We start from the raw sequence: 13043 nt of genomic DNA, 5'->3' as shown, positions 1-13043 counted from the left end.
TTCCTGCCCTTCTACTGGATAATGCTTCTCCCTGGCAGGACTTGGTCATCAATCTTTCTGCGCCCCAAAATGAGGACCCCAGTGCTGTCCCCACCCCACCTAAAAAGCACACCACATTCTCCACGAACCAGGACATAAAAACAATGTTTATTCTCTTTCTGCACCAGCCCAGCCCTGCTGACCTGACCTGACCAAGCCATGACACTGCACCACCTCCCTAACACCAAATGCCAAAACCTTTGCTCCCCATCTTCCACGCTTACCCCAGCTTCCCAAAATAGGACTCACTGCACATCCTCATCCAACATCTCCATCCTTGCTCCTTTAAAATCTCAATCAGAAGCACAAGCACACCTGCAAACCCCAATCTGACGGCTCTTTGCAATTGCCAACAACTCCTGAGTGCCACCCCAAGGACTCACCTCCATCAAGGGCCCCACAGTAGAATCATAGAATCACAGAATAGTTTGGGTTGGAAAGTACCTTAAGGTCATCCAGTTCCAACCCCCTGCCATGGGCAGGGACACCTTCCACTAGACCAGGCCACTCAAAGCCCCATCTAAACTGGTCCTGAACACTGCCAGGCATGGAGCAATAACCGATCCACATTCAGCAGCAGGAGTTTAATTGCCTTCACATCGCAAAATACCCTGTTCTAAAGCAGCATGCATACTGAGAGCATATGCATGCCACAGTTGGGGAAACTCTGCTCTAAAGAACGAAAGCCATCAGATGCCTGTCATCAGAACTACTTGTCAGTGATGCAGAGACCACTGGAGCCAAGCCTCTGGAGGTTTGCTGGCAAATTCAAGGAAAGTTTCACCCAATTTAATAAATCCACATATACAGACAGAGCAGTCAAATGCACCAGGTACTTGAGAATAACCTGTCAAATGCCTTTTACCTTTCAGCAACACCCTGCTACTTGGGCTAATTATCCAATAGCTGTGATTCTGTTTTATTCACCTGAAAGGAAAAAAAAGTGCAAAAATTGGAATAATATTTCTTTGCCTTGCAGGAGCATTGCAAAAAGTAGCCAATACTTGTGTGACACTCCATTCGTATCGAAAATGAATGTCACAAAGCAGCTTATCACCTAATAACATTAGAAGAAAATTGAGTAGGTTGCAAAATCAAGCACTAAAAAGTACACAGTAACAGATTTATGATCATCTGTGCAACCTTAATCCGTTCTACTTTGTTAGTCCAAACCATACAGTGAATAAGTCAGAGAATCTATGGAAAAATCTCCTGTGGCTACAAAATTGTAATTACAGTTGCATCTGGTTTTTCTAACTTTTGAATGTCCAGCTTTACAAACAAAATAGCTTTTGATTTAATGGAAATCCCCAGGTTTTAGTGCTAGTCTGCAATATCAGATCATACTTTTTTTGTTATGCTGTATTGAAACATCTTATCCACAACATCAGAAAACTATAGCACATTATGTCACATGGAAACAGATGTAATTAATAGTTTAGAAAGTTTATTTTCCCATTTTCACTGTACTTGAAAAACAAACTAGATTAAAGTATATTTACTAGACAGTTATTTTCCATACAGTGACCTTTGTATATACAGTATTGTTTCCATTTCCAACAACAATAAAAGCCAAGTAAAATCAGGCCAAATGCTATTTTCAATGGCATTTTTAAATTCATTAAAGCTTTTCTTTTCACTTATTTTGGGCCCTCAAAGGGATTATCACCACTGCGTCTTCAGAAACACAGAAATTTATGCCAACTCCATCAAGTCTGGGTGAACTGTTTTAAAGGTTAAAGACGTAACTATTAATCTAGCTGTCAGAGAAGTGCTGGGATCCTACAACTTCCACTATGCCTTCAGTAGATATCTATTCAATAGAACACGAATCTGGGAATGTGATTTCAGAAACCCAGGGGGAAAAAAATAAATCACCTAGCAGTTTTTTCACAAAGAACGTTTAAAAACTACCTCTGTAGAAAAATATTTGTTGGACAATAGAATATAGTTGAAAACGTACCAAGAAAGCTTGCAAACAGTATAAATACAAAACATATTCTAAAATGCTGGGGTTTCATAACCTTAATTTAAAATAAAGCAAGAGTTACGTGCTGCCAAAGGCAGAGCTGGTTTCAGGCCTTATTCCTACCCTGTGAGTCAGAGGCCCACATAACATGGTGCTTTACCTGATCCTTCACCAGCAGCTCTCACTTATTCCATAAACCAACATTCTTAAAATGACATTTGGCGACACAAACAGATGTATTGTACACATCGGTTCCATTCCAAGAAATTCTAACTATTCATACAATAGCAAATTAGGCTTCACCCTAATTACATTTCAAGACATATTGGGATTTTGTGCTCAATTTTGCAGATTGTCACAAAATTTTACAAAAGCTGAGATATAAGAAAATTGTAACATCTGTAAATGCCAAAATGTCATATCCTTAACAGGCATGCAGCATTTCGTTTTGATCAATCTGGTCTAGGGGAAGGTGTCCATGCCTGTGGCAGGGGGTTGGAACTGGATGAGCTTTAAGATCCCTTCCAATATAAACCATCCTGTGATTCTGTGATGATTATTAAATTTGAACATCTAAATTGTATAAGAATGCAGCCTGATCTACTGGTTTCTGTTATAAATGTTTCCAAGGTGTCCAGTTATAATTCCTTCAATCCTACCGCAGCATCTTCAATCATTAAAAAAAATACTTGTCTTGTATGCACCCCTCAGCTGAGTGCCATTCGCAACTGGAGCATGGAGGAAAGTCTGGTGAACTCATCCTGCCAAGCTTTCCTGTGAACACCCTGCTTGGAAATCTCTGCTCATAAAAAAGAAGCAGGTAGCATAACTGCCAGCTGTTTACAGAATTAGTGGGAAGACCCAGAACTCATCTTGTCAGCAATCACATTTAAGAAAGGCGTGAAAGACAAAGGGATCGAGCTTACACAGCCAGTCTACAACAGGTTTAACTCTAGGTGGCTGTTTATTTTCACTCGCGATTTTTCCAGTAGGATTTAAAATAAATGGTCACAAGCATGTGTCAAAATCCTTTTCAGGTTAGTCAGGTTTTTGTTAAAAAGAAAAACAAAACAACTTCAAAGACAGAGGCTGACTAGTGCTTCCACTGAAGAGTTCATCTCTGAACTTATTCGAGGTCTCTGAAGTATATTGATAAAACCAGATGCAAAGTCTCAGATTAAGAGCAAAATAAGGGCTGCAGGGGAGAGAAGAAGAGAGGGGGGATAGGTAGCAAGCATGGCATTCCCAAGAAATAAGAAGGAAGTGAAGATACACAGTCCAAGCTGGAAGATTTCTTGTACAATTTACACACGAATCTGATTTAACAGTCTGAAAAGCTCAGGGCTTTTCCTTTCTGTTTCCTCAATCCACCAGTTACACAATGTTAACAGAAAAGGAAAATAAAAGAGAAAAATATATTCAGTTTTCACTGTTAAACTCTCAGTGCACTTTTATTGAAAAAAATATACTACTACTTTTTTATTATTCTTATTGAAACATCAAATACTGTTCTGAAACCTTCTGGACAGAGGACTGCCAGACTGTGGGTTGAAATCTCTCTCCCCTTCTGAGGCCCTTATTTCCAAAGACCGCACATGCTACACACAGGAGAAAACACTTAAGTATATAACTTTATCAACACCTAACCATGTCAGTATGTGTGACACCGTTTAATACCATTTGATCCTAGGGTAGTGTTGTGATCTAAACTTACCCCTCCATTCACAATCTGGACCTGAATTCCACATCTGTGGGAAAGCTACTGATTTGTTTGGGTTTTAAACAGTTCCTCATTCATAGTTTCATCATACGAATACAAGAAACAAGCCTACTTCTTGCCTTGCCTGGCATATTGCCTTATTTTTGAAGTCTTCACACTCTGAAAATCCAAAAAATTGGAACTCTTGGGATTTCAGATGTCACATTAAAAAGGGAAGAGGGAGCAAGTAAGCCAAAAAGACACCGTTTTAAGTTTGTTTCATGGCATATTTCATTATAGATACTTAAAAATAAACATAAATAGCTCAAAATAGATATTTTAGTGATTTGTGTTACAAAAAAGCTAGTTGCAGGATCAGTCTTGACTGGAACATTTCTGACGCTTGTTTAAAACAGAACCTAACTCTTGAGGGCTTTTTCTCTGCAGAAAAACCCATCTATGCCCCTCCACTGATCAGCTTTCAGAAGCTGACAATTTGTGGATCCTTAGAGCAAAATATGAATACTATAGAGATCACCAACCAAGGCAAGCTAGCAAACTGCTGACTTACATACACACTGCCCTGTTTTGCTTTCCTAGATCACCTTCCTGTAACTCAGCAACTTGCATCAGCTTCACTAAATCACAGCAAATCTCTGCGCAGACACACACTGGTTTAAACACGACTGCCAGGACAGCTTGCCTCAGCTTACAGAACATAATAAACCAGTAAGCAGGTTTAAACAGATTTAAGAATATCTATGTGCAGATTTACCTAAGTTGGTTAACAAATCTACCTAGTTTAGGCCTTGCAACCTCATCCCTCGGACCTGAGCAATTGGGTGAGGTCTGTGCACAAAAGTCCATCTCCACTTTTTCCCCCCACTCACCCAAGGGCATGTAAAGGAAACATCCTGCTGCTCCTTGTGCTGAGATGTGTTGGAGTTGCTTCCCAGTCAATTAGGTCAACTGCATGAGAACCTACCTATCTTTTCAGGGGAAACAGTAGGAACGGTATTGCAGGATTATCAGCGCAGAAGCTATTTAGCCTGTGTCTTCCCTGCGGAGCATACTGGCACTAGCCCAAAGCCAAGCAAAGCCTAGTTTCTAACCTACATTCCCAGCCTGGTAAATTAGTTCAGGCTTAAAGAAACTCCAAACCAGTTCAGCAGTTTTGGTTTTCTTTTTCTCCTTTGTAAATGACAGGAGCCCAGGTAAAGTGCATGGTGCTGACACATCCTTTGTACCTAGACCAGGCCTCTGAGTCCTTTAAAATTTGTCCCACAGCAAAACCGCAGGATTTCAAATGGTCACACTTTATATGGAGATGCTGCCATAGTGGTAAAAACCTGTTCTGCATCACCCTGACTCACATGTGCAAGGCTAGGTATGCAAAGAGTTGAAGCTATTTACAAGCAAGCCATAATTTTTAATATTGCAGCTACAGGCAAACATCCTATTCCAAATCCTGCTGTGCTGGGGGAAGAGGTTAAAGCTCCTGGCTGTTCTCAGACCGATCAGCAGAGCTGCTCCTGTGCATCCTCCCTCACCCACCGTGGCTCTGAGGGGCTGGATCAGCCCTGGCAGTGGGCTCAGCCCAGCTTCAGCAGCACAACAGCAGGCAGTCAGCTCGCAGAAGACGATAAAGCACTTGTTCGCTGCAACATTATTAAAACTAAACCCCAAAACTCCATATTTAGGTTGCTCAGATACTGTGTCTACTGCTGACCACCACCAGCCAGCTGCTTCCCCTTCACAACTCTGCTCCTCTGCCTCTAGGTTTAGGCTGAAAGTTTTGAGAAGTGGAGTGCACTTTTGCTCCATTTTTGCCTCACTCCTACTCCACTGAAAACCCAGCCCATGCCTGGGGTTCCTGGATGCTGCAGCAATACAAATAACATAGAACCGCCAATAAAAAAATCGCTTGTTTGCATCTGCCAGCAATTAAAGATCCTATGTAGAAGCGGTGGCCACATGCTATGGGGTATTACACACTGTGTTGGCCTTTCAGGAATACCTGCTTCAAATATTTATCTGTTAGTCCAAGCCCTTCCTGCTTAAAATCTTGTCTTTAAAGGCAGAATCCAACTTTAAAAACTATTTTTTTTAATTCCTTTGATCAAAGAGATAAGAACCATGCTTCAAAGAAACAGTCAACCGAGCAAAACAAGAATAACTCGTCATATAAATAGTTTCCTTATACAAAATATACTGTTTTTCAGCTGGCAAACTATTTATGTAGGAGACGGGATATTTTTAGCAGTAGCACTCACACCTTCATTTCTAACAATCATTGCAAAGTCTCATGCAAATTACCCCCCTCAGATTAACAAGCAACAAGGTGCTGATCTCCAGCAGATATGTTCCTTGAAAAATATGCTTCTATAATTAAGCTTAATTATCCTCAAGGCTTCAAATGTTCATAACAGCCCACCCAACAACCCCACCAAGAGACCCAAGACAAGTCAACAGCGGGCACAATGTTCCCAAATACAGACTTTTACAACACAAGAACAACAGTGACACTGCTCCAATAAATCTACAGTGGAAGTGTATGACTAATTGTATGAATTAGTCATGCAGTTGTGAGCATGTGTCGTAGCATTATCAGAGGGCAAGGCTTGAGGAAAACACACAAAAAATCAAAGTTGGCCCGTAGAGAATACGAAGTAAAGGCTTGCCTTCTGAAGAGCCAAACCTCCACTCGCATCTCAGGAAGCCTATTTGTTTTGGAAGCAAGGATTTGTGCTGCCATATTGTTTGGCAACACGTTTCAAACAACAGATACCCATCTTGAGCAAATAAGTTGAGATTTAACATCTCATCATGCCCATCGGCTTGGAGCCAGGTGCAGTACTGCCAAAGTTACCACTGTTTTATTATCTACCATCAAGAGCTGTTTGTCCCCTTAAGTGGCAACATGAACTTTAATCATTTTCACAAAATAGCTCTGCAAAGCTGCAGATAACTACATCACCTTCCAAGCTTCCCTGTAAATTTGTGGCTTTGTATCCAAGTTTTCCTGGTTTGTAACATTTCTCTCCCTCCTGCATTGCAAGAGGCCCAGGTACATAACTACACCTGTACCACATATTACATGTACTTCCATACATACATGTGTTTTTTACTTTTTCTTGTGTAAGAAAGCCAATGGGCACAGCGTAGAGAGTTCAGAACACATACACGTTTACTGAAATATTCTGCAAGCAGAAGATCACAACCTCCAAACCGCAGTGGGACAGCGCATTTCCAGACAAGGACACAAAGCATCTTCTTTGTTCATACACATTTATCATCTTGCTGCTAGAACTCAGCAGGTATATTACTCCTTATATATAGACACACGCAACTCTCACACACACACATATGTAAGTATATCCTGCCAGCCCACACAAACCCAGTCTTTTTTTTTTCCCTCAGTCTAAACCAGCAACACAAAGAACACAAGCCATGAGACAGGGTGAAGAACATACAAGCACCACCCACATGAGTCCAAATTTCCAGTTTTAATACACTTTGCTGTGTCACTCTTTTTTTTTTGGCTATGCCATATGTGGGTAGTGAACATTTGATATCTACTGCACGCTGATTAAGCTTCCAGTGGAAGCAAGCAGCAGCCCCAGCCAGTGCTAAACACCTTTCCACCTTTGCAAACATGATCTTTTGGGTGCAAAACACACTGGAAGATCATTACCCAACACACACGACCCAGTTCTCAGCCACTGAAAGGTCAAAACGCACCTCGGAAACCAGAGGGCTCAAGCATGTCTAGCAACCTACATTGGAAGGAAACAGCCCTTCCACAAACAGATTTTTCTACCACTAAATGTCATGTTTCAGCTGCTGGAACCCCACCACTGCACAAACCAGGGCTACCACTTGCATATGCACCAAAGGTATTTAGGATTATTCGCAATCAGGTGCTGGTCCATGCCTCTAAGAGAAATGAAGCAAATTTAGGGCAAGCACTCTGCTAGAAGCAGGGAGGCAGACACTAGCTTAGCCACCAGCCTCCTGCAGCGTCCCCCCAAACCTGGAAGCTCAGACACCCCTCAGGGAGCCCAATTCCCCACACACCCTGCCTGACAACTCGGCTGTTCCCTGATTCGATGGCCCCAAGACGCACCCGGTACCTCACGGCCACCTCCACCTTGCCCTGACAGCCGCACCGCTGCCTTAGCCCTCAACTAACTTGCCTCCTCTGACAACCAGAACCGCCCTGCCGTGGCTGGGGGTGGTTTTGGGGACCACAGACACACACACCGAGGGGGGGGGACATGCGATGCCACAACGCAGACAAAGAGCTGTCACCTAAACCGCCACCAAACGAAGCGTCCTCCCTGCCCGGGGAAGTCCGCGGGTACCCGCAGGCCCGGCCGCGGCTCCGCTGCCTCCCCTCAGCCATCTTCCAGCCGGGAAGAGGCTGGGGGTGGGGAGGGGGGGCGAGAAGAGGAAAAAACTGCTTTTTCACTTTTGCAATAAACTTTACATTAATAAGGGGTGAGGGGTTATAAAGGAAAGGGAGGGCTGGGATTCCGCTGCCCGGAGCGGGAGAGGTTCTCCGCGCAGGGTCTCCCGGGGCGGCCCTCTCAGCCCCCCGTGAGAGAAGGAGGGCGGGAGAGGAGAGGGGGGAGGCCTCGGCGCCCCTCCGCGCTCCGCCCGCCGCCATGGCAGCCCCGGGGCGGGGGGCCGGGCCGTCCACCCGTGACAGCTGCACCTCCTCGCAGGCCAGGGGCTACGGCGGGGGCCGGGGGCGGCGTGCCGACCCCGCCAGACACACCCCCGCCCTGCGCGGCGGGGCGCCCGGGCCGGCCCCCCCCCCCTTCCCTCCGCCTGCCCGCCCGCCCGCCCGCCCGCCTGTCCTCCCGCCCCGCCGCCAGCTGCGGCGCGGCCGGGCGCCACTCACCTGCCGCCGCTGCCTGGGTGACAGCCGCCTCCCCCCGCCGGGGCTGAGGCCGCCGAGCTCAACGGGCAACGCGACAGCGACTCCCCCGGCCAGGCGGCGGGGGCGGCCCCGGGGGGGCTGCCGGCTCGCAGCAGCCCCCGCGGCGATCGCGGTGACCGGAGCACTAACGGCGGCGGGCACTTCTGGGGGCCCCGGTTCCCGCTGCGGGGCTCCCGGGCACCCGGGGCCCCTTGCCTGGGCAGCGCGGCGCGGCTGCGGGGCTCCGGCTCGCTCGCCGCTTTCCCTCCCGGTGGGACGGGGCGGAGCTGGACGAGGACGAGGGGGGCGGTGACGGAGGAGGCAGCCACGGCCCGGGTCGGATCTCTCCTCCTCCTCTTCAGTCGGTTTCAGCCGCCATCTTCCCTCCCGTCACCGGCCCCTCGCCGCCGATCGGCTCGGCCCGGCCTGACCCAAGCGGCAGCACCGCGGGGCGGAGGCGCTGGGGAAGCCGCGGGCCCGCCGCCCCCCGGGAAGGGGTAGGGGGAGCGGGCGCCATCTTGGCGGTAGGGGGGGCGGCCGGGACCTGCCCGTTGTGGCCCGGGGGGTCTGGCAGCAGCGGCCGCAGGCAGGCGCTGCCCGCCGGGAAGCCCACCTCGCCGGCCCGCTGGTGCCATCACTCCTGTCCCCATATTGGCCTCAGCTTCGGGCCAGCCCTCCCTACCCCTCACACCTCCCCGGGCTGAGGCATGGTGCAGCCTCTCCCGGCTCCCCCAACATCGCAGCGCCTGGCTGTGGGGCCATGTTCGGCTAGCCTAAAGTGACAGGGTCTTGCCCTGCTCATGTGGCAGGAGCTGCTGTCACTGAGCAGAGGCATCCAGTCCTGGAAGTTACCTGTTGGGTTTTGTTTTCCAAGGCTTCACAGAAGACTCTTACTGCCTTCGTCTTGTGTTGGTGTCGTTCTAAATCTAGGCATCAAAAAGAGTGAAATGTGCCTTGGGTCAGCTCAGAACACCAAAACAAAGTTTAGTAAGCAGTACGGGATGATAGATGGTCCCCTGCAGACCTCAACCCGTCGTTTGCTTTCTTTACTGTCATTTCTGGCTATTTCCACACGAAGCTGCTGCACATGGACAGACCACAATTGTTCTGTCAACTATTTTATCACATTCAAGTTGCATCTGGTTACATTATTCACCCTCTGCGTGGATCTGTGAAATCCCCAAACACCTCACGCGTCATGAGGCAAAACAACTCAATGGGTTTAACAACTAAAATAGACCAGAGCTTCAGGTGGCTCATTTTCCTCCATGCGGGCTCTTTATTCCTCAGGCTTGAGAGTGCCTATGTTACAACAAAACAAGTTGGCCTCAGAAGGCCTAGTCAAACACACAATGTTGCAAACCCACCCAGTGCGGTCACCCACATTGTCCTCTGATCTCAATTTCTGTCTTCCTTGGAAATCTGCGCCTTTGTTAGGGTCCACACAGTCACCTCTGAGGTTCTCTGCTTCCCAGAAAAAACCCACGCAAGCTGTATTTCATAACTGGTTCCTTATCTCTGGAGCACCTGTGAAGGGAATGAGCAGGGTAAGCCTGAGTTAACCCTTCGGCAGGTAAAGGGCTAGGGAACACTGATTGCAGGCTTATTAGTTATTTTGGGATCTGCAGGACTTTTCTTGGACTATTTTATATCAGTTGCAGCCAGGTTAACTGTGTATGCATACTATATAAAATGCTGTATGTTGTGTCCATCTTCACCTAGACAAATAGTAAACTTCTTTGTACAGTTTCAGGCCTGTGTGTGTGAACAAAAGCATCAGAATGAGCGGGGAAGTAGTGGAGCTGCAAGACAGAGATCAGTGACCTGAGATCACGCACCCACAACAAATCTGCTGCTGCAGAACTCACGCTGTCCACAAGGTAGGGAACGAATGCTTCTGATTCTCCTTTAATTGCATTCTTGGTAGGGGCTGAGGCAACATTAACAGCCACTGCATGCTGCTGCATGACCCTTCATTGCAACACATCTAGGTGGAAGTGCTAATAGATTCCTTCTGGTCTTGTTCACTTCATGACAGCAGCGAGGGAAGGAAGCTGTGTAAAAGTCCCAGCGTCTTCCTGAGCTGCCAGCTCTCCACTGCCTCTGCAGGTTTATGCCCACTTTGGTTTTATTCAGGCAGAAAACGCTCAGCCTTCACGACCAGAGCTTAATGTTAGAATATTCCCCTCCATGAAATCCTCACGAGAAAGTAATATAGGAGCTAATCTCCGCTGTAGGGACATTGTAAGTTTTCACTGATATTAGCACTGAGAAGTATAAGACCATTTTTATTACTTAATCTACAAGTTAATTTTTAAATGGAATGCAGGTATAAACAATGCCGGGTTTAAGCACATTACAGAGCTGTCAGGCTTTGACAACTTAAATGAATGAGACTTCAAAATGTATTATAGAAAAGATTAAATGCCTCATTGAAACACACACGAAATAAAAATGAAATCCATCAGCAAAATTAAATTACTTCAAAACTTAACTATAATTAAGTCTAAAACAAAGGCCTCTCCTACCAGGTAAGTGATTTCGCGGTGAGTGAGACTTTATCTGAAAGCAGCTTTAATTTCCAACTGACTTCATCTGACAAATAATTTGCTATTGTTAGATCTTTTCTAGCCTGAGCACTTGGTAAAACAAGATGATATGATTAACTTTATTTTACATATACAAAGCAGTGTTTAAGACGTTTAAGCAGAGGTCAAGCAACGAGTGATGGAATCACCAACCAGAACAGTGCCAAGGTCTCCTCGTTGTCCTCTTTCCTGCCATAAGCCCTCTGTGTGATGCTGTCACTTGTAGCCCATTTTTTCCTTACAACTTACTTGGGCTAAAAGCCATTTTCAGGCTTTAGTTCAGATTATGAAGCAGCCAGTTTTGAGTTTCTTGTAAACCACAAGGTAGCCAGAGTACAGTCATTAATCTAAGAAGGCAAGATTAATAATACAGAACTTTGAAATTTCTTGGCCAAACTCAGCATTGTAGTAAGTAATAAATAATTTCTTTGATGATAGTATTGCCTCCACTTAGTATGAGTATGGTTTGATGATAGTATTGCCTCCACTTAGTATGAGTATGGTTCTTTAGAGCTGAATATGGGCTTGAGTCTGTTTCAGGCTGAGCTTCTCTGTCACCACCAACTTACCCCAAAAAATGCAACAGAAAAGTTTGAATTGGTCTAAATGGAGGGTTCAATAGGAATGCCAGGAGAGAGAGCACCAGGAGGAGGAAATGGTAGGAGAAGGGTACGAGAATGGCATTTGGTGATGGCATCTGGACTAGCAGGTTGCCAGGATTGCAGTATGCATCTGCCTGCCTGGGGCCTGGCCACCTGTGAGAGCCAGAGGAAGGTCTTCCCAGAGGGTAAATCACCACTGTCAGCTCTTACAACAGCTGAAAGGCTGCACATGGAAGAATTGAGACCTGAGGATGAACATCACTTGGTCTTCAGCTCATCCTGAGGTGAAACAGTGATGGACACAAGCATTTCAGCACCTGAGGGTCCTACCTGGACACTGTGTGGTGCTTCAAGCATGCATGATTCTATGCTTAAAACCATCTGTGTTCTACTTTTTTTTTTACCTCCTCAGGTGTGAGGTGTAGATGTGCTGTGGTTTTGCTGCAGTGTTGTTCTGTCATTTCCTGTGCAACAGTCTTTTTGCTCATGTTCAAGACCACCAAAAGATATGAAGGTCTGGGGTTTTATGCATCAGAGGATGCATTTCACTAAAGAAAAAAAAAAGCCCCAAGCCAGGAGCCAAGATGCTTTTAACACACTGATTTAACATCTTTTCTGAACCTCTTACTTTTACAACTTTGCAAACACACTTTAGCTGAAATTAATGCACAACCCCATAAAGGTGAATGGGTTGTTTCACATTCAGACAAGCGACTTAGCATGTGCCAGTTCACACAATCACCTCGGCCTAGCTGCAGACTGCGGGGCTCGGAGGAGCACGGCGGCACGCCTGGAGGAAATCCTTCCCCAGGATGGTTGTTGGAGGCAGCGCCTGCTCCCAGCACCACTCGGGGAAGCCTTAATGAAAAGCAGCTCATCAGCAGTTACGTAACCTAATGATAATCCGGCTCAGGCCGGGCAATACTTAAAGCCACAGCGTCTCTCTGCTGTGACCTATTTTATGCTCCATGCAAGGACAAAAGTATGTGGTTTGTAACTTTGCTGGGTCTTTTACCGCGGAGTTATTGCCTGTCAGTAGGAAAGGCCCTGCACACGTTTCTTCTGCTTTCCTGGCTGCAAAGCAGCCGCTTCAGATTTGTCAGTGGCTTTTTATGGTATCGGCTCCAAGCACAGGCACAGTAGAGAGCAAATTGTAAACAATTAAAAGGAAAACACTTCATGTCCTGCAGGAAACTCAGCTTACTTTAATTTCAGCCTCAGA

General features: G+C 46.2%; 1 protein-coding gene and 1 long non-coding RNA gene across 8 annotated transcripts in view; one reads left to right on the top strand and one right to left on the bottom strand.

Moving 5' to 3' along the window:
• NCOA1 (nuclear receptor coactivator 1) overlaps nucleotides 1-9147 on the bottom strand; it is a 185926-nt gene extending 176779 nt beyond the window's left edge. For all 7 annotated transcript variants that reach the window (XM_061350141.1, XM_061350146.1, XM_061350149.1 and 4 more), the window contains exon 1: nucleotides 8614-9147. The gene's annotated coding sequence lies outside the window, so the exon portion shown is untranslated. The remainder of the gene's footprint in view (nucleotides 1-8613) is intronic.
• A 360-nt stretch (nucleotides 9148-9507) lies between these two features.
• Nucleotides 9508-11656, top strand: LOC133210612 (uncharacterized). Its single transcript, XR_009724972.1, has 2 exons — nucleotides 9508-10511; nucleotides 11263-11656. It is a non-coding gene; the product is annotated as an uncharacterized LOC133210612 (long non-coding RNA).
• Nucleotides 11657-13043: the final 1387 nt, after the last annotated feature.

The sequence above is a fragment of the Neopsephotus bourkii genome, unplaced genomic scaffold (assembly GCF_033783945.1).
Source record: "Neopsephotus bourkii isolate Nb327-2 ecotype Australia unplaced genomic scaffold, CSIRO-AGI_Nbou_v1 NB_481, whole genome shotgun sequence".
Lineage (NCBI taxonomy): Eukaryota > Metazoa > Chordata > Aves > Psittaciformes > Psittacidae > Neopsephotus > Neopsephotus bourkii.
The sequence above is the reverse complement of the archived record's forward strand: the minus strand, read 5'-3'. Positions and strand labels throughout refer to the sequence as shown.